This window comes from Erythrolamprus reginae, chromosome 4, assembly GCF_031021105.1.
Source record: "Erythrolamprus reginae isolate rEryReg1 chromosome 4, rEryReg1.hap1, whole genome shotgun sequence".
Classification (NCBI taxonomy): domain Eukaryota; kingdom Metazoa; phylum Chordata; class Lepidosauria; order Squamata; family Dipsadidae; genus Erythrolamprus; species Erythrolamprus reginae.
In genome coordinates, this window is record NC_091953.1 from 96,668,526 (window position 1) to 96,691,538 (window position 23,013).

At 41.0% G+C, this 23,013-nt stretch overlaps 1 protein-coding gene across 2 annotated transcripts in view; it reads right to left on the reverse strand.

Annotated features, from left to right (window-relative positions):
- The window catches only part of INPP4A (inositol polyphosphate-4-phosphatase type I A), a 123,915-nt gene extending 106,703 nt beyond the window's left edge, over positions 1-17,212 (reverse strand). The window contains exon 1 of one of the 2 annotated variants that reach the window (XM_070750969.1): positions 16,953-17,212. The gene's annotated coding sequence lies outside the window, so the exon portion shown is untranslated. The remainder of the gene's footprint in view (positions 1-16,952) is intronic. The other variant, XM_070750967.1, reaches the window with a different exon arrangement.
- Between the last annotated feature and the right edge of the window lie 5,801 nt (positions 17,213-23,013).

Genomic DNA, 23,013 nt, shown 5'->3' on the forward strand with positions numbered 1-23,013 from the left:
TGCACTGGTGGGACTTTTTCCTGGAATGTTTTTCTCTGCAACCTCCTAGATTGATCTAGCCCAGTGATGGCGAACCTATGACACGCGTGTCAGCACTGACACGCGTAGCCATTTTAGGTGACACGCGGGAGAGCAGAGCGCAGGCTCGCCCACACGCTGCCTTTGGCAGCACAAGCATACCTGTCTGGCCAGGGGGAAGAATCGCCCCGGCTGGACGTCAGTTTCAGCTGGGGCGGCCCGAGAACACCGCCTCCCAGCTGGGCGCGCGCATGCCTGTCCGGCCGGGGGAAGAATTGCCCCGGCCGGACGTCAGTTTCAGCTGGGGGGCGCGTGAGAACACCGCCTCCTAGCTGGGCGTGTCTGCGCAGAGCGCAGGCTCGCCGACACGCTGCCTTTGGCAGCACAGGCATGCCTGTTCGGACGGGAGAAGAATCGCCCCGGCCGGACTTCAGTTTCAGCTGGGGGGCCCGAGAACACCGCCTCCCAGCTGGGCGCGTGCATGCCTGTCCGGCCGGGGGAAGAATCGCCCCGGCCGGACGTCAGTTTCAGCTGGGGCGTGGCGAGAACACCGCCTCCTAGCTGGGCGCGTCTGCGCAGAGCGCAGGCTCGCCCACACGCTGCCTTTGGCAGCACAGGCATGCCTGTTCGGCCGGGGGAAGAATCGCCCCGGCCGGACGTTTCAGCTGGTGGGAGGGTGGCGGCAGCGGGCAGTACCCATGGGGAGGCGCCAGGGTGGTCAGCTGTGAGGCGGAGCTCCGGAACAGAGGCACCGACGCCGGGGGCTGGACATGCTGGAATTGCGTGCCTGGCACTTACCTGCTGGCTGGGCTGGGACGGAGGCTCCAGCCCCACGTCCATGCCCAGCGCAATGCCAGCATGTACGGCGTCTAGCAACATGTCTAGCCGCCGCCGTCGGTGCCTCGGTTCCGGAGCTCTGCCTCACAGCTGATCACCCTGCTGCCGCTGCTGAGAGAAAAAGAGAAGGAGAGAGGGGGGAGAGAAAGAGATAGCAAGAGCGGGACAGAGAAAGAGAGAGTGGGGATAGCAACAGAGGGAGAGAGAGAAAGAGAGAGGGGGGAGAGAGAGAGAAAGAAAGATAGCAAGAGAGGGAGAGAGGGAGAGGGGGTTAGCAACAGAGGGAGAGAGAGAAAGAGAGAGGGGGATAGCAACAGAGGGAGAGAGAGAAAGAGAGAGGGGGAGAGAGAGAGAAAGAGAGAGGGAGAGGGGAGGAGAGGAAGAGAAAGAAAGAGATTGCAAGAGAGGGAGAGAGAAAGAGAGGGAGAGGGGGCAGAGAAAGAGATAGCAAGAGAGGGAGAGAGGGGGTTAGCAAGAGAGGGAGAGAGAGAAAGAGAGAGGGGGGATAGCAACAGAGGGAGAGAGAGAAAGAGAGAGAGGGAGAGAGAGAGAAAGGGAGAGGGAGAGGGGGGAGAGAAAGAGAAAGAAAGATAGCAGGAGAGAGAGGGAGAGGGGGGAAGAGAAAGAGATAGCAAGAGAGGTAGAGAGGGAGATAGCAAGAGAGGGACAGAGAGAAAGAGAGAGGGGGGATTGCAACAGAGGGAGAGAGAGAAAGAGAGGGGGAGAGAGAGAGAGAAAGAGAGAGGGAGGGGGGAGAGAAAGAGAAAGAGATTGCAAGAGAGGGAGAGAGAAAGAGAGGGAGAGGGGGAGAGAAAGAGATAGCAAGAGAGGGAGAGAGGGAGAGAGGGGGTTAGCAAGAGAGGGAGAGAGAGAAAGAGAGAGGGGTATAGCAACAGAGGGAGAGAGAGAAAGAGAGAGGGGGAGGGAGAGAGAGAAAGAGAGAGGGAGAGAGGGGAGAGAAAGAGAAAGAAAGAGATTGCAAGAGAGGGAGAGAGAAAGAGAGGGAGAGGGGGAGAGAAAGAGATAGCAAGAGAGGGAGAGAGGAAGAGAGGGGGTTAGCAAGAGAGGGAGAGAGAAAGAGAGAGGGGGATAGCAACAGAGGGAGAGAGAGAAAGAGAGAGGGAGAGAGGGGGGAAAGAAAGAGAGAAAGAGATAGCAAGAGAGGGAGAGAAAGAGAGAGGGAGAGAGGGGGGAAAGAAAGAGAGAAAGAGATAGCAAGAGAGGGAGAGAGAGAAAGAGAGAGGGAGAGGGGGGAAAGAGAGAGAAAGAGATAGCAAGAGAGGGAGAGAGAGAGAAAGAGATAGTAAGAGAAGGAGAGAGAGGGGGAGAGAAAGAGAGAAAGCAAAAAAAAGAGAGAGAAAGAGAGATAGCAAGAGAGAAAGAGAGGGAGAGAGAGGGGGAGAGAGAAAGAGAGAAAGACAGCAAGAGAGAGAGAGAGAAAGCAAGAGAGAGAGAGAAAGAGGGGGGAAGGAGGGTGAGGGAAAGACATTGAGGGAGGGAAGGAGGGAGAGAGAAGGAGGGCAAAAAAGGGAGGAAGGAAGGGAGAAACAAAGAGAGATGGATAGAGAGGGGGAAAGAAAGAGGAAGGAAGGGAGAGAGAATGAGGGAGAGAGAGAAATAGAGCGAAAGGGAGGAAGAGAGATATTTTTTTTGACCAAACCCCCCCCCCCCCCCCCCCGCTCAATGTTCCCCAGGATTTTGTAAATTTGAATAATGTGCCGCGGCTCAAAAAAGGTTGGGAAACACTGATTTAAACTATAAATATCACAAAATTATGTTTTTTTCACAAGGTGACACACCACCCGAGTTATGCTTGGTTTTTTGGCGAATTTTGACACACCAAGCTCAAAAGGTTGCCCATCACTGATCTAGCCCATTCCATAACTTGATCTTTCTTTGGTGAACATCTCACACTATTCCAAATTTTGTTTTGCTTTGTTCAGTATCCATAGAGCATAATTTAGTTCTAACCTTCTTTTAATGGAAAAATAAAATAGGAAGTAGAAACGAAACAAATGTGAATCAGATCAAATGCCATTGTGGTTCAGGACTTCAGCATTTGGTATGCCACCTTACTCTGGTTCTACTAGTTCATTTTTTAAAAAGTCAGCAATCACATCAAAATTGGGAAGGCTAATACAGCAAAACCTGCCACCCTCACAAAAGCCATGGTACATGGTAGCACTTTTAAAGGCAAAGTCAGAACTTGTCTGGCAGGTATTCAAGAATCAGGCATGAGAGGAATGTTTTTGTATTGTAGTATGGAGAAAGTAACTTGAAAGCCAAGTTTTTCCCCATTCCATCTTATTCTACTACACAACACAAAGGTGGGGGCATTCTGGGTTTTATTTTCAAGTCTCCTCTCAGGGTTGGGTGATCTTTTCACTTTAAGAGGGGGCTTCTTCCTTCCCTCTTCTCAAAGTGAAGAAATGTAGAGCTGTCCTTATCATAAGCCATCCATTTGAATGAATGGACTAAGACTCAAAGTAGTAACGCAGGCTTTGCTTTTTAGAACTATGTCATTGAATAGTTCAATGACTGGTCACACATTTCAAGTATTTATATTAATTCATTTCCTCAAAATTGTAGACAGAGAGTGCCACCCAGTGAAGGACTGCAAAAATTTATACTACCTCACTGTGGGCGTGGCTTATTTTGTGGGTATGGCTTGCCAGCCATGTGACCAGGTGGGAGTGGCTTGACGACCATGTGACTGGGGTGGCTTAAAGGTGGCCAACTTGACATCAATCATGTCAAGGGTTTGGGTTGGGGTGCCTGGCTTCTCCTCGCCTTAAAGAGATACAATTTCCCTTATTACTGAAAATCCAAAATATACTATTTAATTCTAGGTATATTTTATTTATTTATTTATTGGATTTGTATGACGCCCCTCTCCAAGGACTCGGGGCGGCTCACAACATATCAGAACAACATAACAATACATCTAAAAATCCAACTAATATAGCTAAAAAATCTTTAAAATATGCCATATGTGTACATATATATTATACACAGGGACACAAAAATATAAATTATGAACTTTGTAAAGTATATACACACGCACAGCTCTTCTAAAATTACACACGTTCAACCTCATTTACTGTGATAGGAAAAACATACCCAGAGCCCAGAAGGGAAAAAAAGAAAAAAATTCAAAATTTTTCTACCGGTTCTGCGTACCTGACCATATCCATAGGAGCCCATCACTGGTGCCACAAAATATATTATAATAACTGGTTGGTGTGCTAAGGAAGTAAGCTGTTCACAGGATGGAGTTGCCAAGAAATTCTGAAATTTTAAAACATTTTAGAACTGGAGAGGAGGCATTATATTTTTTAAAAAAACATCTGTTTTCCAGGTGTAGCTTAATAGTTATGCTGCAGAACTAATTTATCTCACCATGGCAATGTCTCACAGGAGTAGCTCTTCTAGGTAAGTTCATTTTCTGCAAATTCCCCAAGGCTAACCTCAAAGCAATTGACCCATCTGATTCATCTCCACTCTTCCAAAAGTTGCAATGAGGACACACACAGTACCAAATTTACATTTCTGTCATGACCATCATTTATAAAAATGATCCAATAACTTTAAAAGCCAGCTTTTAAACCATACTTTGAGACAGCCAGTTCCCTAAATTAAGGGTTGTATTTTCTTCTAATAGCCTTATTATCCATTTCACTCAATAGCCCAAATTATTCTTGAGAATTGGGGAATTTATCTAGACCTCATAATTTTATGAATCTCAGTTGTGAACTTCTCCAGCAGGCCCAAATGCTCTTCCTTCAGGTTCATCTATCTCCATGAGTTCATAAAGAGACAATTGGAACTAAGTACAGTGATCCGGATATGGCTGAATACCATACAAAAAAGCATATGAAAACGTAACTACTAGGACATAATAAGTTATTATTTTCATAACTATTAACAAAATATATAAACAAACAAAGATATACAATATTTTCTAATTAGACTGTGTCGACTCAAGATGTCACTCAGTTATTCCAGAAGTTGGGAATTTTTACTTCAGGGCATATCACTTGATCCATACAGTAATTATACTGTAATTATACTTTAAAAATGATTATGTTAATTATATACAGTATTTATTTTGAGTTTTGCTTCCTGTTTAACTAGTTCCTAACTAATCCAAAAAAGGACCTAATTTCTTATTTCATGACTCTTAACATTACTCATCATTGACAGAAAGGAAACTATCAAAAGCCTTTCAAAACTACAAGTTTACGTAATTTCAAGATCTTTATGAAACAGGCATTCCTCTTCAGAAACCATTGCTGTTTTTAAGATATTCAATTAAATTCAGCATTACAAAATACAGTACAACACAGTCAACAGAAAAACTTCACACACAAAATTAAAGGCAAAATAGCATTAAAAATCCAGTGCCTCTGGGGATGGCAACTAGTTAAATGAATTTTTAAGAAAATATTTAAATTCGTGGCACACAGGCCTACCAAAATTTATTATTCATATCTACAAAAATACTGCAAAAAAATACCACATCCCAATTTCAGATTAAATGTAGAATAGAATGTCTTCTATTTCTTTTCTCAAGGAGAAGATTCATCTAGGATCTTGACTCCTTTAAATTGTTCTATGGGACTAAATGCTGGAATCCAGCAGGATTATGTAAGGTGGAAAAGTAAACCTGGTCCATGTCACATTTGTAAGCTCAGTGCAATGCTTCCGAGAAATGAACTCTTATTTTTGCCAAAAGAATAATTTTCATATTTTCCCAAGTATATACAATACTGTATATTCAAGAATGACAGTTTAAAATAAGCACTAATTCATTTAGTTGATTAATCTTAAAAAGAAAAGAATTTATCCAGACTTTTTTGGCGTCCTAGTTGAAGTAAAAGCATTTACTTCAACTAGGAAGGTTGTTTTAAATTAATCAAAGGTACTTTGTGGCTATATTGCTTAACACAATGGTTTAGAAACCCCAGAAAAATTACTTTTTTCAAATACTATCTATCATCTACCATGGCTCCAGGCTGCCATTATAGATATGGTTCTTTTAGTTTATCCAAAACCCGAAATAACATTTGAATATGATTTATTAAATATGCAACAGTATCTTTGCCACCACAAGTGAGAAAACCATGGAAGAAATATCTGTGTTTATTAAAAGGAAGTCACAAAATGCATATATTCCACGCATGTCAAAAAAAGTATGAATTTATAACACCTATTAGCAGAGCAGATTTACTTTAGATATACATTATTTGAATTGTTTAGGAGTACGTGTGTAAATTGTGCGTTTCCTCAGACAGAGAGCGTAGCTGCAGCAGTGTTTTCAAATGGCGTCTGTAAGTGATGTATGTTACAAGTAGCGTGTCGTCATTGAATTTCTCACTGCGGAGAAAGAAACTGTTGGGAACATTCACAAACGTTTGTGTATAGTTTATGAAGAATCTGTAGTTGACAGAAGTATGGTTAGTCGTTGGGCACAGAAGGTGAGGCCATTAGAACAAGGAATGGTACCGACAGGGAATACAAGCCCTTGTGTCTCACTGGAGGAAGGCCATAGAACGGGACGGACCTTACGTGGAAAAATAGGGAGTGTAGAAGAAACATCCTTCTTTCTTGTGTGTAAGTTTCATTGTGTTCAATAAATAATTGTTGAAGGAAAAAATGTGCTGCATTACTTTCTGGACGATCCTCCCATTTTACCTCCTACTCAACTCCCATATGCATAGACATGTGAGAATATAGATAACTTGTAGCTGAGAGTCCCCACCTTCTTATGCAAATATTCAGCACTGGAGGAAGGTTGAGGCCTCCTAAATGATTGGGTTTACTTCCAGTGACATCATCAACATTCTTATAAATATCCTTCGACATGTCGTTGATCAATTTCTGGGTTGAGAGCAAACCACAACTGATGGGAATGATATTATTCTGAGGTAAGGTATCTTTTCCCCCCTTCTATTTGAAACCACAGTCTAATTAGGGGAAAGTCAAAGGGACATGTACATACCTATTTAAAAGAGCTTGACTTATTTTTTCCAAATGACTCACATTTTCAAAAAACAATATATATGGTTTATCATCTCATCGGTGAGTACATTAAATCCAGGGCCTAAAGTGGGCTGCTTTATTTTAAGATTTTTAACAGAGGTTTGGACATATAAATATCAAGGGTACTTCAACAACATCCAAGCTACAAAAGCCCCCACTGTTCTTTTCCACTGGAAAGGGAAGGGAGGGAGGGAGGGAGATTTTTGCCCTAGCTAAGAGCATTCTAGAAACTATAGAGTCAATTTTATAGCTATAATTTCTTGCAAAACAGCAAATATAACTGCAATAGCAATTTAGCCACAATAACAGGCATGGTTATGAAAAATGAAAGAAGGTATCTATATACTGTTAAAATTATTGTGTCTGTAAGCTTTAACTGAGCAAAATAGTGCATCATAAGCCAAAACTTTTTAAAATAAAGATATCTCAATACAGAATGCACGCCAAATCAGATTTATGAGTCTCCTAGAATTGAAATTTGGCAAATTTTATAAAATATTTTATGACATAAAGTTATCATGAAGCACGTTGTGACATAATACAAAAATGTCATATAACATTTCTTGATCAATTCTGATATTTGACTGTGCTAGACAGTTCAACATGTTCAAGACAGATACATCTCTGAATATCTCCATGAATTTTTAAGAACTTTAAACTTTTAAGTACATTAGAAGTTCTACCATTATTGAAAGGACTGAGGAATCTGGTAAGGCAGTATCTCTGAAACAATGATCCAAAAGGTCACAACTTGTCTCACTTGAACTAAAACTGCACCAAAATAAAACAATAGTCATAACTTGGTACAGAATTGCACAATGTTATTTTCTACTAATCTACCCAGAAAGATCGTCATTAAAGTATCGTAATAAAAATTTAATGTCTCATGGTTAGACACATCCGTCTGATTTCCCAACCAGAAAACAATCTTTCAAAATAATTAGGAAATCACAGAATAGACAACCACATACTTCCACTGAGGTTCTAATAATCTTCTTTGCCGTTCTGTTTTGTGAACAATTCCTGGCCATCAAAATTAACAATTAATTGGAAGTTCATTATTTAAAACTGGAATAATGTCTTCGCTCTATAGTTAACATTGACTAAACAGATAAGCAGCATTGCAAACAGAATTTAGTATCTATGGAACAATTCAGGGCAATGCGATTGCCAATTCAGAAGCACTGCGTTTAAACAAACTTCCTTGAAATATAAATTGTTAATCACTAGAAATCTTGTACAAGAACACTAAATTTTGGAGAGTATTTGCTATGATCCAGTACTTGCTCATTCAAAAAAAAAGGGAGGGGGGTTACCAATAGTACAGTGGTACCTCTAGATACGAGCTGCTCCACATGCAAGTATTCCAAGTTACGAGCCGTGACGCGAGCGAAATTTCTGTTCTACACCCGAGCTCAAATTCAGGATACGAGCCGAGCTTCAGGATGCTACCGCCCTTGCTTCCGGTTATCTCGGCCATTCGCATGTGTTGTTTACGTGGCCTAACTCCGCGCAACCAACTCGTCCTCCCTCCCCTGCTCCCTCCTCCTCAGCCGTGCTCCCACAGTACACAGCCGCACTCATCTGTCGCCAAGGTAAGGTTACTGTACCGTGTTTTATACATTTTGTTATTGTATTTTGTACATTTCTCTTTTCATTATTTACTTTATTGTTCATTTATACGTGTTGCATGTACATTTATTAATTAAAAACATGTCTTTTTTCATAATTTAGGCTAACTTTGGGACTGGCTGGAACCAATTAGAATTATTTACAATAATTCATATGGGGAAAATTCGTTCGAGATACGAATTGATCTACTTACGAGCTCGGGTCTGGAACGAATTAAACTCGTATGTCGAGGTACCACTGTACTTGATTTACAACTATTTGTTTAATGACCACTGAAGTTTCAAAAAGGATGCTTTACAACTGGTCTTGACACTTAATGTCCATTGCAGCATCTCCATGGTCATGTGATCAAAATTCTTGGTGCTTGGAAACCTGCATGTGTTTACAGTGATTGACATGTCCTCCTGTTACACAATTACCATTTGTGACCTTCCTAGCCAGTTTCCAAGAAGCAAAGTTAATGGGGGAAGATGGAATTGCTTAATGATTGTGTGATTCACTTAATTGCAGTAATTCATATAACCACCATGACAAAGAAGTTGTAAAATCCATCTTGACTAACTTGACAACCACTTTACTTAGCAATGGAAATTCTAGTCCCAGTTTTGGTCATAAGTCAAGGACTGCTTGTAGAGAGGTCTAGCGTCCTGATCAGAGCATGTATGTGAACTGAATACAGTAGTCCCTCGCTATACTGCGCTTCACCTACTGTGGCTTCACTTCATCGCGGGTTTCTGAGGAAGTCGATCGGCAGATTTAAACAGCCCGCCGAACTCGATCGGCAGGTTTTTCAAAAAAAAACAAAACTAAAATTGTAAATACTGTATTTAAATACTGTATCTAAGATAAATACTGTGTGGGAAGGGTTTATAAACACTTAAAACAATGAAAACTTACCAAACAATTACAATATAAATACTTAAATAAGTACTATCAGTCGATAAATTCCCCATCGCGGATTTCACCTATCGCGGCCAGGTCTGGAACGTAACACCAGCGATAGGTGAGGGACTACTGTACCACCATAAGTATTCCCACCAACGTTGCAACAAGTGTTTCACTGCAGAAGTGAAAAGTAAAAATACTACTTTAAGAAATATATTTAATCATTTGATTTTCCTTTGTCATTATTAAAAACGCAGTATTATCTTTCATGGGATGAATTCTCAATGCAAAATATTATACTTTCCTTATTTTTAATCCTTTGCTCACAAGAGCCAAAGGAAAGAAAAAAATAATAGCACTTTGCTATTACAGAGCTACAATATTAGGCAAAAGCAGAGCCAAACTCTTAAACTTAGCTGGTTAGAAGCTCTTAGGCCAAATCGCACTTCACAACAGCTAAACCAAATTATACACATTTCTTCAGACTCAACAGATACAACACAACGGACAAACAGGCTGGTTTAATTCGGACATTGGAAAACATCTTTCCATGTAGAGAAGCAAATAATTCCCACACAGTGCTCCATTCCCGTTCAATAAAATGGTACAGACAAAAGCCCTAAGAAGCACAATGTGACATAGTACTAGTTTTCCACATGGATGGATATGTTTGCTTCTCCTAAACTACCGTAATTGGCAGTTACCTAAATAGGCAAATAGCAGAGCAAATATACAGGTGAAACTCGAAAAATTAGAATATTGTGCAAAAGTTCATTTATTTCAGTAATGCAACTTAAAATGTGAAACTAATATACAAGAGATTCGTTACATGCAAAGCAAGATAGTTCAAGCTGTGATTTGTCTTAATTGTGATGATTATGGGGTATAGCTCATGAAAACACCAAATCCAAAATCTCAGAAAATTAGAATATTGTGAAAAGGTGCAATATTCCAAGCTCAAAGTATCCCACTCTAATCAGCTAATTAAGCCATAACACCTGCAAAGGGTTCCTGAGCCTTTACATGGTCTCTCAGTCTGGTTGAGTAGGAATCACAAACATGGGAAAAGACTGCTGATGTGACAGTTGTGCAGAAAACCATCACTGACACCCTCCATAAGGAGGGAAAGTCTCAAAAGGTAATTGCAAATGAATTTGGATGTTCCCAACGTACAGTATCAAAGCACCTTAATAGAAAGTTTTTTGGAAGGGGAAAGTGTGGGGGGGGGGAGGTGCAGAAGCAGCAGAGATGACCACAGCCTGGAGAGGAATGCCAGGAAAAGGCCATTCAAAAGTGTTGGGGATTTTCACAAGGAGTGGACTGAGGCTGGAGACGGATCCTGGACATGGATTTCATATGTTGTATTCCTCTTGTCAAGCCGCTCCTGAACAACAAACAACATCAGAAGCGTTTTGCCTGAGCTAAAGAAAAACAGACTTGGTCTGTTGCTCAGTGGTCCAAAGTCCTGATGAGAGCAAATTTTGCATCTCATTTGGAAACCAAGGACGCAGAGTATGTACGAAGAATGGAGAGGCACACACTGCAAGATGCTTGAGGTCCAGTGTGACATTTTCAGAGTCTGTGTTATTTGAGGAGACATGTCATCTGATGGTATTGGTCCACTATGCTTAAGTCCAGGTCAACGAAGCCATCTACCAGGAGATTTTGGACCACTTCATGCTTCCTTCCACAGACCAGCTTTATGGGGATGCTGACTTCATTTTCCAGTAGACCTGACACCTGCCCACACTTCCAAAAGCACCAAAATCTGGTTGAATGACTGTGGGGTTACTGTGCTTGATTGATTGAACCCTATAGAGAATATTGGGGCATTGCCAAAAGAAAGATGAGACATGAGACCGAACAATGCAGAAGAGCTGAAGACAGCTATTAAAGCATCCTGGTCTTCCATAACACCTCAGCAGTGCCACAGGCTGATAGCTTCCATGCCACACCGCATTAAGCAGCTAATTGCTGCAAAAGAGGCCCAAGTACTGAGTAGATATGGATGTTTATACTTTTCAGAGGTCCAATATTGTTCTATGTACAATCCTTGTTTTATTGATTGCATGTAATATTCTAATTTTCTGACATTGTAGATTTGGGTTTTCATGAGCTATACCCCATAATTATCACAATTATGTCAAATCATGGCTTGAACTATCTTGCTCTGCATGTAATGATTCTCTCTCATATAATAATTTTACATTTTAAGGTGCATTCCTGAAATAATATTCTAATTTTTCGCATTTTACCTGTATCTCCTAGGAAGGAGTAATACAAATTCATTTAGAGAACATATTCTCTGGAAGAGATATTTGCAGATTCTGGGGCAGCAGGTGAAATGGCAATACTTCCTCAGTTACCCAATTATGATAATTGTCACTTCCTTTGTACATCATAGGCCTGTCCAACATAGGCAACTAGAATGCATGACTTGGCTAAGGAAGGCTGAAACTACCTATAAAAACAGAGAGGTAAGGAGGATCATGGTCATTGGCATCTTTAAATGTCTTTCACCTATAGTTCTGATAGACAGTCAAAGCACATCTATACTATATATATAGTACCTTTTTTCCCTTGGGTGCCAAAAGAGCGTGTACTTGTGCTATTGCACAGGTGTGAGTGCCTACACTCAAAATTTAATGCCCAGGGAGGGCGAAAACAGCTCCCCCTATCCCTCTGGAGACCCTCTGGAAGCTGAAAACAGCCATGTTTCACTCTGCCCGGCTCCAAAGGCTTCCCTGGAGACGGGGAGGGTAAAAACGCTCTCCCCCATACCCCTGAAGGCTCCCTGGAAGCCAAAAATGCCCCCCCCCGAGCCTCTATGTGAGCCAAAAATCAGCTGGTCAGCACAAACATGCACGTTGGAGCTGAGCTAGGGGGAACAGCTCACATGCCAGCAGATATGGTTCGCCATCACTGCTATATACCTTTTTGACTTACAAGAGTACATTACTACTAAGTCTACTCAGACTTTACAAAAACACACATAAATAAGATATTAAATAAATGTGTATTTTATTCTGAATGTATATTTGCAATTATTCTACTATATGAAATATTTCCTCCTGAAACTGGTATCAGCTACCAGGGAACATAAGATTAACATTTTTACAAGAAAACATGCGTTTGCATTTTGGCAAAGGATCCAACTACGGTATATAAAGTTCAACAAAAACAGGAGAAAACATATAAATAATGCCTTCAGCAAACCAGGATTAAAGAGTGTGGGTAGCAGTCTTGCAGCTGGGAAAAAATGGTTTATAGGATAAATTCATAGGTTGAAAACTAATTTCATCAGGATTTATTTCTATCAGGATGAGAGATAAGTAACCTAGATTACAATACTTCTGGTTGGGAAAAAAACTGCAATTAAAGATAATGATAAAAATAAAGATAATGATTGCATACAGGAATTAATTTTACAATATGATAAAAATGAAAATGTTTTGGTCTCAAAGATCTATAAGTATATAAATTCCTAGCATTAAAAATATTTGGGAGAATAATATTGGAATGTATTTTGAAGAGCTGACTGTATATTTCATCAGCACCCCCAACCCTTCCAAACTGTATCTGCCCAAAGCAGAGTGTACATCTCAAAATAATTCAGTTAGTGTTCCCCCTGCCCTTCCTCTCAGTAATATTGATGCATCTATTTTTAAAAGTATAATTTATGTCATAGGAGAAACTGATAGGTTGGTGCTTTCACTCATATATGATGAAAAAGCTTATTCATTTAAAATGAATGAATTTTATATATATATATATATATATACCAGGGTGATTCGACACAAAATGTAACCCTTCCCTGGTACAGAGCTGAAGGGATTGGATACTGTAGCCTAGAGGATAATTCTCTGCCTTACAAGGCAAAGGTTGCAGGTTCAAGTCCCAGTGGGTATGGCTAGCTGATGAGGCCAAAATAAGGCCAAAATAGATCTATCCTAGTCTCCCTTAATTTTCAAATTCAGCTTAAACATGTGACATATATATATATATATATGTGTGTGTGTGTGTGTGTGTGTAACTATAAGTGTAACATTTATATTTTTGCTGATAATGAAAGGGGAGATATGTAACGATATATCTATATCTATCTATCTGTCTGTCTATCTATCTATCTACCTACCTACTACCTACCCCTCTCTCTCTTTTGCAGGATTATTCAGAAAGTGATATCATCTTCCACATATTGACTCTATTATCACTATATAGTACCTTGAATATAGAATCATCAAATAAGTCTCTTGTCAAACTAATTTTATGTTATTTATGAAGAATAAAGCAGGATATTTAAACAGCTAAAGATTATGGAATATAGCCTTGGCTGAAAATGTAATTAAGCAGGAGAGGATAAGCAGAAATATTAATTATAGAAATATTTTTTCTTCAATACGATCTGGGTTTCTGGTAGATATTAAACAAGAAGCTGAGAATATCTAACTCTCCATTTTTTTTGCATAATCATGAACAAGCATGTAGCAAAGAGTAACTTCTTGTACAGGTACATGTCAATAGTTGTGTTATTTTACACAATTACTGTTGTGTGTTTGCATAGCTGTATCATTAACAAAATAAAATTTTAAAAGATAAATTGCAAAAACTCGGTAAATCTATTCAAAACTATTGCAGGATGGTTTCATTAAAAGTTTGGGTAACATTGTTTTTAAATCTCAGTTGTTTCAGTAAGCATTAATAGCACTTGTATTCTATTTTCCAGCAAAAAAAATATATATTCTTTTTAAGGATCATGCATTGAAGCCCATGCAAGGCATCCTTGGACCCATCAAATCAACTGAAATTGAGCTGTTTATCCCCCATCGATATACGTAATCTTCTCCATATATGACAGAAGTTCAGCTGCACTGTGAACCTGCCCCCATTACTATAACCTCCATTTTGTGGTCCACCTATAGCTAAGGCAGGATGAAGCTGATTCAAGGTGCTTTTGAAGAATGGAAGCATCTTCCTAGCAACTGCTAAGGTTTTTCACATGGATAATCCATGGCACTTGGAGGATGGGCCTCCAGAGGTCAGGGAACTGGTGGGTTCCAGGTGGACCAGCCTCTTCCATCAAACTACTGGGCTCTGTGCCTGCAGTTCCATTTATGTTTGGCTGCCAAAGAGACTAGACACTTCCCTTGCACAGCTATTTTCCTCCCCTCCCCCAAGTTCAAACATAGCAATATCAATATAACATAAAATCAAATGCAGATCTACTGGGAGATTGATGTTCCCATTGACAAATATACTGTAATCCTAAAAATCCTACCGTAATCCTTCAAATCCTACTATAATCCTAAAAAGCAGAAACATCTGAAACTGACAAATGAAATTAACTTAACCAGGCCAAGGCAAGATAGGACGAGATATTATAAATCAATTGGCGCTTTGATGTAACTTAAAAAGGGTCAGATCAAGGTTCAAAAATAAACCAACAATTCAAAAAATACAGTATTTTAGATAACCCCAGTAGACCCCAGTAAAAAAGAAGGAACTGTTCTAGCAACAGCACCTTCTCATTTGAGATTGGCCAGAGGTGAGCAACAGTATGGGTCTTGTTGCTGAGGCATGGTAAAAAAAGTAAGACTGTGGGCAATCATTTAAAATTAATAACCCGAGCCTAAAATTAAGCTACTCTTCATAATAGCTCCTGAGTGACTAGCACTCTACAAGAAATGTGTGAGCTGTGTGAAATAGCTTTAACATGTCTTTTTATCCTAAGATTTAGGGTTATCTTGGGAAGGTATCGAGTTTATCCCTTTAAAGGTCTCCTCAATTTACAAATGAATCAGAAAAACTATCATGTAATCGTCTATGTTAAAAAGGCCATTACATGCCAGGAAACCAGATTAGTGAAGTAAAAGCCTGGCTCAGGGGCAAGAACTCCCAGGGAACCCATTCTGCAAAACGTAAACCCTGGATGTCCTAGAAAAAGAAAAGAAAAGCCCTCAACTTGCCAAATATATAATCATCAGATTGCATGATATGATATCATTGTAGTAATGGGATTTTAAAATGTTTTTTATATTATTTTTATTGTTGTACGCCACCCAGAGTCCTTTGGGAGTGGGTGGCATGGTAGGTAGGTAGGTAGATTAATAATAATAATAATAATAATAATAATAATAATAATAATAATAATAATAATTTATTAGATTTGTATGCCGCCCCTTTCCGAAGACTCGGGGTGGCTCACAACAATAATAAAAAACAATATTACTGTATAGCGAAACAAATATATTAAAAAAGAAGCATATAAAACCCTATCATATTTAAAAACCAAACAACACATACATACCAAACATAAAATATAAAGAGCCTGGGGGAAAGATGTCTCAACTCCTAGATAGATTAGATAGATTAGATCAGTGTTTCCCAACCTTGGCAACTTGAAGACATTTGGACTTTAACTCCCAGAATTCCCCAGCCAGCATTCTGGGAGTTGAAGTCCAAATATCTTCAAGTTGCCAAGGTTGGGAAACACTGGATTAGATAGATAGATAGATAGATAGATAGATAGATAGATAGATAGATAGATAGATAGATAGATAGATAGATAGATAGATAGATAGATAGATAGGTAGGGCCAAAACTGGTGGACCAACTGCACTCAATCTACATGGATGGATGGATGGATGGGTGGGTGGGTGGGTGGGTGGATGGATGGATGGACAGACGGACAGAGAGAGACAGACAAACAGACAGACAGACAGATCTTCCTCATTATTAATTTTCTATTTATTTATTTATTTGCTTGCTTGCTTACTTGCATGTTTGTTTATTAGATTCGTACCCCACCCACCACTCCCGAAGGATTCAGGGCGGCTTACAGCAAAGATAAAAAACAGTATAAAATGACAAAACGCCACCATTAACAGCAATTTTTTTTTAAAGCCCCTTTCAATATGATCACCACGGGTCCTACCGTCGAACCGTCCCAATCCAATCCCGTCCGACCGCACGCCCTCCAGTTTGCATGAGACAAATGCAGCTATTCGGATGCCACACCAGCGCCGGAGAAAGACATCACTCAAGCATCCCTCCTACTACGAGACGACGCGCACATCCGCGCATGTTGTTAAATATGTCCTCCCCACCCCACACCCCACCCCCAGCCCCACGGCAGCAGCGGGGGCCGAGGCGAAGCAGAACCCGTCACGCGCCGGTCTCTTCCCCCCAACTACCCCTCCAAGTTGTCTAAAGGAAACCGAACAATAGGGTTAAAAAAAGCAGCCCCTTCTTAGCGGACGCGGAGCAGTGCGCCGCCCGCCTCCCTCACCGCCGCCGCCTTCGTGTTTATTTGACAGCTCCTCGCAAAGCAGGCGAGGGAGAGAGACGGAGGAGGCGGCGCTGAGTGGCCGCCGTTATCCCTCCCTTGCCGCCCCTCAGAAATTGGCTGGGACTCTTACTGCAGGGCTTTCCCACCCTCCCCCCCGCCGCCTCCCCTCAGGAAAGCAGCGTTTGCAACCAAAGCAACGGACGGAAAGGGGGGGGGTCGGTCCCGTTTTTGCAAGGGCGCTCGTCCTTACCTCACGCCCGCTCGCGCTTAATAAAGGGAGCCGCAGCTTCCCTCAGCGAGCCTCGCGCGACATGCTTGGGACCGGCCTTCGTGGCCCGTCCGAGGAGCCGCGGCTGCAACCCTCCACCTCCCGGGTCGGATGAGAAGGGCTCTTCTTTCGCACCCGAACAGCGGCGGCTTCTTCTTGCTGCTACTAACTGCAGCAACCCGGGCTCCCTAACGCGCATACACCCCGGGCGGCTATGACGCCATAATCCCCACCCAGGCTCCTCCTCCGCCTCCCGTTCTTTCAAGCGCTTGCGTCGCCAGGCCGCTTCTCTCGCCCGCGGGGACGCACTTCGCTCCCCCACCCCATCGCCCTCCCTGCAATTTTCGGCGGTCCCGAGCTCGCGCGCCGTCAGCTGCGGGGATCCGGATGAGCGCCAGGCGGCGGCCGAGAGAGCGAGCGCGGTTTTGTAACTCTTGGTGAGCGCCATCTAGTGGCCGATTTCCCCTCGCTCACTTTGAGGCGCGTTTTGAATGAATAAGGGTGTAAGCACAGAAAATGCCTACTCCTATGAATCTGAGCACCGTTATCGAGGTCTCATTTTCGTTCTATATGCTGTAGTAGTCTTAAAATCAAACTGCCCTAGTTTGATCGTGCCAGACAAATCTTATTGCCTTCTTTGGTAAAGTGACAAAATTAATGGACTTGAGAAATGATGTGGATATAATAATAATAATAATAATAATAATAATAATAATAATAATAATAATAATAACAACAACAATAATAACAATAACAACAACAGAGTTGGAAGGGACTTTGGAGGTCTTCTAGTCCAACCCTTGCTTAGGTAGGAAACCCTATACTACTTCAGACAGATCCAACATCTGTTTAAAAATTTCCAGTGTTGGAGCATTCACAACTTATGGAGGCAAGTTGTTCCATTGACCAACCGTTCTGACTGTCAGGAAATTTCTCCTTAGTTCTAAGTTACTTCTCTCCTTGTTTAGTTTCCACCCATTGCTTCTTGTTCTACCTTCAGGTGCTTTGGAGGATAGGTTAACTCCCTCTTCTTTGTGGCAACCCCTGAGATACTGGAAGACTGCTATCATGTCTCCCCTGGTCCTTCTTTTCATTAAATTAGCCATGCCCAGTTCCTGCAACCGTTCTTCATATGTTTTAGCCTCCAGTCCCCTAATCATCTTTGTTGCTCTTCTCTGCACTTTTTCTAGAGTCTCAATATCCTTTTTGCATCGTGGTGACCAAAACTGAATGCAGTATTCCAAGTGGGGTCTTACCAAGGCCTTATAAAGTGGTATTAACACTTCACGCGATCGAATTATATAATTCATGATCAATATAATTTACTTGGGCTTCAGTAAGGCATTTGATAACAACCTGCTACTTAATAAAGATAGAGAAAGGTGGGTTAGATGGCATCATCATCAGATTAATGATCCAACACTGTCACAAATTATTTTTATCAAGAAAAATTTAATAACCTAGAAAAGCACAGAAAATATATTTATTGCCCTACACATCTATACTTCGTTGTTGTTGTTGTTGTTCCACTCCCCCCCATAGGGAAAGGTACTGGCGCCCTCTTATGGCCAAACCAGTCAAAGCTCTTAAAGACATATTACATTTTTACATTGGTATACTACATGGCAACCCCAAAACAGGTGAGTACCATGTACTAACACACATTTAACATTATACCTATATCTGGTCTTTTTTTTTTGTAGGATAAAGACTCCTTGAAACCATTATTGAATAAAATTCATGTGAATCCACTAGTAGAGGTTTCTACAACATTAAGAGTCTATCAAGGGCATGCTCTTGAAAAAGCCTACATGGAAATTATATCCTATTTAAATTTGACAAGCCAGCTAATCTAGAAAGATAACTGTTTTGTTTTCATTTAATACAAAACATCTCCTGAGCTGAAGGGGTTAATATTTCCGGGTAGTAAATTAAACAGTGAAGATACTACAGGTAGTCCTTGACCAGGACTAGGATCTAAATTTCCTTTTCTAAGCAAGGCAGTTAAGTGAGCTATGCTTCCTCCTATTGTTGTGTTATGGCCTTTTTGCCATAAGTGAATCACTGCAGTTGGTCATTCAACCATATAGTCCTTAAGCAGGAACTGCCACAAAGAAGAGGGAATGGAGCTGTTCTCCAAAGCACCTGGGGGTAGGACAAGAAACACTAAGTGGAAACTAAACAAGGAGAGAAGCAACCTAGAAGGAGAAATTTCCTGATAATGAGACCAATTAATCTGTGGCAGGACTTGCCTCCAGGAGATGTGGACGCTCCAACACTGGAAGGTTTTAAGAAGAGATTGGATAACCATTTGTCTGAAATGGTATAGGACAGTGTTGGCAAACATTTTCGGCACTGACAGCAGGAATGGGAACATGCATGTAGAAGAGGTGGAAACCAGAAGAGCAGCTTTCTAATTTCTGGTGAGCACGTGTGCGCGAAGATCAGCTGGTTGTCATGCATGCCTCTACCGGAATCCAGAAGAACAACTGGCGATGGGGGGGATAGCTCTGCGTGCCACTCCCAACAGAGGTGGGTGCCTCCAGTTCGGACCGGTTCTATGGAACAGGTAGTAACTTGGCAGCCTGGGCCTGCCACAACCCCTAGCCAGCTCGGTGGTGCCATCTTGTTTTTTGCTTCTGCGCACATGCAGCGGCTGGGTTTTAGCACTGAGCATACACACGCACAAAATGTGTGCGCAGCATATCAAGGAGCAAACCAGCATTGAAGAAAACCAGAACCCACCTCTGACTTCCAACCTGCAATGCCATAGGTTCGCAATGATGGCTAAAGGGCTTCCTGCCTGTGCAGGGGGTTGGACAAGATCTCCAAGGTCGTTTCCAATTGGTTATTCTATTCTATTTTATTCTGTTCTATTCTATTCAGAATGGGCTAAAGCAGTATTTCTCGAACTTGGAAAATTTAGGACATGTGGTGTTCAATTCCCAGAATTCCACAGCTAGTACACACAGTAAACCAACAATATTTTGATTTTGCAATTCATTAGTTTCACTACTAATATCCATTGTTCTCTTCCTCTTCTTTGCAGTCAGCAGATTTTACTATACAATTTTCAAAATACAGAAATAAATGAATAAATAAAAAATAAGCAATTCATCATTCCCAAAACTAAGGTTACAAACCTAACAATAGGTTAGGTTACAAACCTAACAATAGGCAATAACAAACCTGTTAGGTTACAAACCTAACAATAGGCAATAATTATAGCTCTGCTGTGATGAGTTTAGGTTCCTTTCACTGAAAAGCTTCAAAAATAAACAAATAAACAAATTTTGTGAGTCATTCTAGTATTTCCTGTTTCCTTAGAAAACTAAAAATTAGTATACAAAGAAAATAAACATGGGACAAAAATAAAGTTAAATGACATGTGTTGCTAGTTTTGTTCAATTTGTTTTTGAAGGAATTAGATCCAGTCTAACAAATAGGATGGTTTATAATAGTCAGCTCAGAAATTTCACACACATCTACACATATAGAGCATAGTTCCCTCTAAGCTGAGCAGTGAGCAATCGCTTACTTAAAAATCATCATCAACTCAGAGTTTTCCAAACCTGCCCAGAAGCCGAGAGGGAAAGAGTGAGAGGGAAGGAGAGAGAGAGGAAGAGAGGAAGAGAGAGAAACAGATAGAAAAAAGAGAGGAAGGAAAAGAATGGGAGTAAGGAAGAGAGAAAGAAAATCAAAATCTAGTTTGAAACTAGCTCAACTATTTAAGTGGCATTTTGATATTGATAGAGTTGCCCTATTATGAGCTCACTGTTATAGACACACAGTACAGTATTTTATTTTGAAATTCTCTGAGGCAAAACAGGGTGGGTTTTTTATTTGTTTGTTTGTTTGTTTGTTTATTTATTATTTCTGTGCCGCCCAGTCCCGAAGGGACTGCCGCTCAGACACTATACTTTTCTGCCCACCCCCCAAAAAAATTAGAGGGAACACTGATACAGAGTAGTGCTTTTCAGAAATTGGAGCCAAGTATTCAAATACATAGTCAGGGATGGGCTACTGCCCGGACGGGAGGAGGGGGGGACGCAGTTGAGTAGCAAAAATGGAGCTCCACCCCAGAGCACCCAATATGCACTGAAAGATGTTGAAAGAAAATGCAGGGCGTCCTGCATAAGCCACACCCACAGTGTAGTGGTAAAAATTTTGGTAGCCCTTCACTATACATAGTACACTATCTTACCAGGAAATTGTGCAAGTTTAAATTGGGTATCAATTATTTCCAAAAATAGCAAAATTATGGAAAAAATATAATTCATAAGCCACTTTGGATAAAACCATTTGCAAATGATACTTCATGACATACATGAGCACCAAGGAATCATCCCATCTTGAATCATTAAAATGACTACATCTTTTTTCAGATTATTTATTAAACTTGTACGATGCTCACCTCTCAATAAGATACATTCAACTACTTCCAAAGCTGCTCCTGATCATCTTTTCACCAACAGCTTTGAGAGTGAACCTGTGGCACGCGGAGTCATATCTGGGGGTACGCGAGGCATTGCCCTATGACAGCTCCAGTGCATAGGTGCACACTGGCCATCTGATTTTCAGCCTTGGGAAAGGTCGTTTTCACCCTCCACCTCCAGAGGCTTCAGAAGTCTTGCCTGAGGCCTCCGGAGAGCAAAAAAACAGCCTCAGGGGTCAAACCAGAAATTCAGAAAAATGGACTTCAACTTTGTCCATTGGGACATTTTTCACATTCTGGAAGCTTCAGGGAAGCCTGAGGGTGAAAAACAAGCCAACAGTGAGGTTGCATTTGCAGTGTGTCACACATAAAGGAGGTTGTGTGCGGGCATGTGTGTATGATAGTGCACATGCACACTCCAATTTTTAGCACGCAAAATGGTTCACCATTACTGACCTACAGTCACTGCAAAATGATTCTGCATAAAATTGAAAAAGTCTTCTTTAAAATCAGGTTGGTTCTCCATGGAATATTTTGAAACAGGAAAATTTAGTTTTTAGTTCATATTAAAGAGCAATCAAGATGTGGTCATGTGATGTCGCAACTGAAGACCTGGTTGATTCACTGAGCAACAGCAGCAGAACAGACGGTATAATTCTGGTGCGATGATATGATGTTTCAGTGTACAACTGCGTTGCTTAGCAATGGAGATGCTGTCCCAACTGTGGTGACCCAGGACTAGTTTTCACACTTATGACCACTGCAGCGTCCTTGTCATATGATCGAAATTCACCTCCTTGACAACTGGAATGTATTTATGACAGTTGCACTTTCCGGAGGTCATGGAATCACCATTTGTAACCTTCCCAGCCAGCTTCTGGCAAGCAAAGTCAATGGATGAAGCCAGGTTCACTTAACAACTGCAATGATTCGCTTAACAACTGCAACAAAAAGGTCATAAAATGGGGCACAACTAACTTAACTTGACTAGCAATGGAAATTTTGGGCTCCATTGCGATTGTATCTGTATGGAGAATACTGCATTTTTACTGCAAAATCTTTTAACAAAAGCAAACAAGGGAAATGTAGTTCCAATACAATATTTATTTACCGTATTTATTTATTGGCATACAGTAGCTGGAGTTATCCTACTTTCTAGATAACAAAATAACAAGTCATTGCTTAACCCCTTGCCCAAGAAATCCTCTATTATTTCAAAAAGTAGTTGTTCAAGTCTTCTTAAAAATCTCCACTGTTGGAGCACCCACAAGTTCTGTAGTTAAGTCCTTCCATATATTAATTGGTCTCATTGACAGGAAAATGTTCCTTAGTTCTAGGTAAGTTTTCTCCTTGATTAGTTTTCATCCATTATTTCTTGTCCTGCCTTCAGTCAATTATTCTCGGTTGACTTCCTCTTTGTAATGGTAACCCCTTAGATATTGGAACACTATCATGTACCCCTAGTCCTTTTTTTTTATTAAACTAAACATATCCTATTCCTGCAACTGTTATGTTTAAGCCTCCAGTCCCCTAATCATCTCTGTTGCTCTTCTCTGGACTCATTCTAGAATCTTAACATCTTTTTTACATCTTGGTGACCAAAACTGG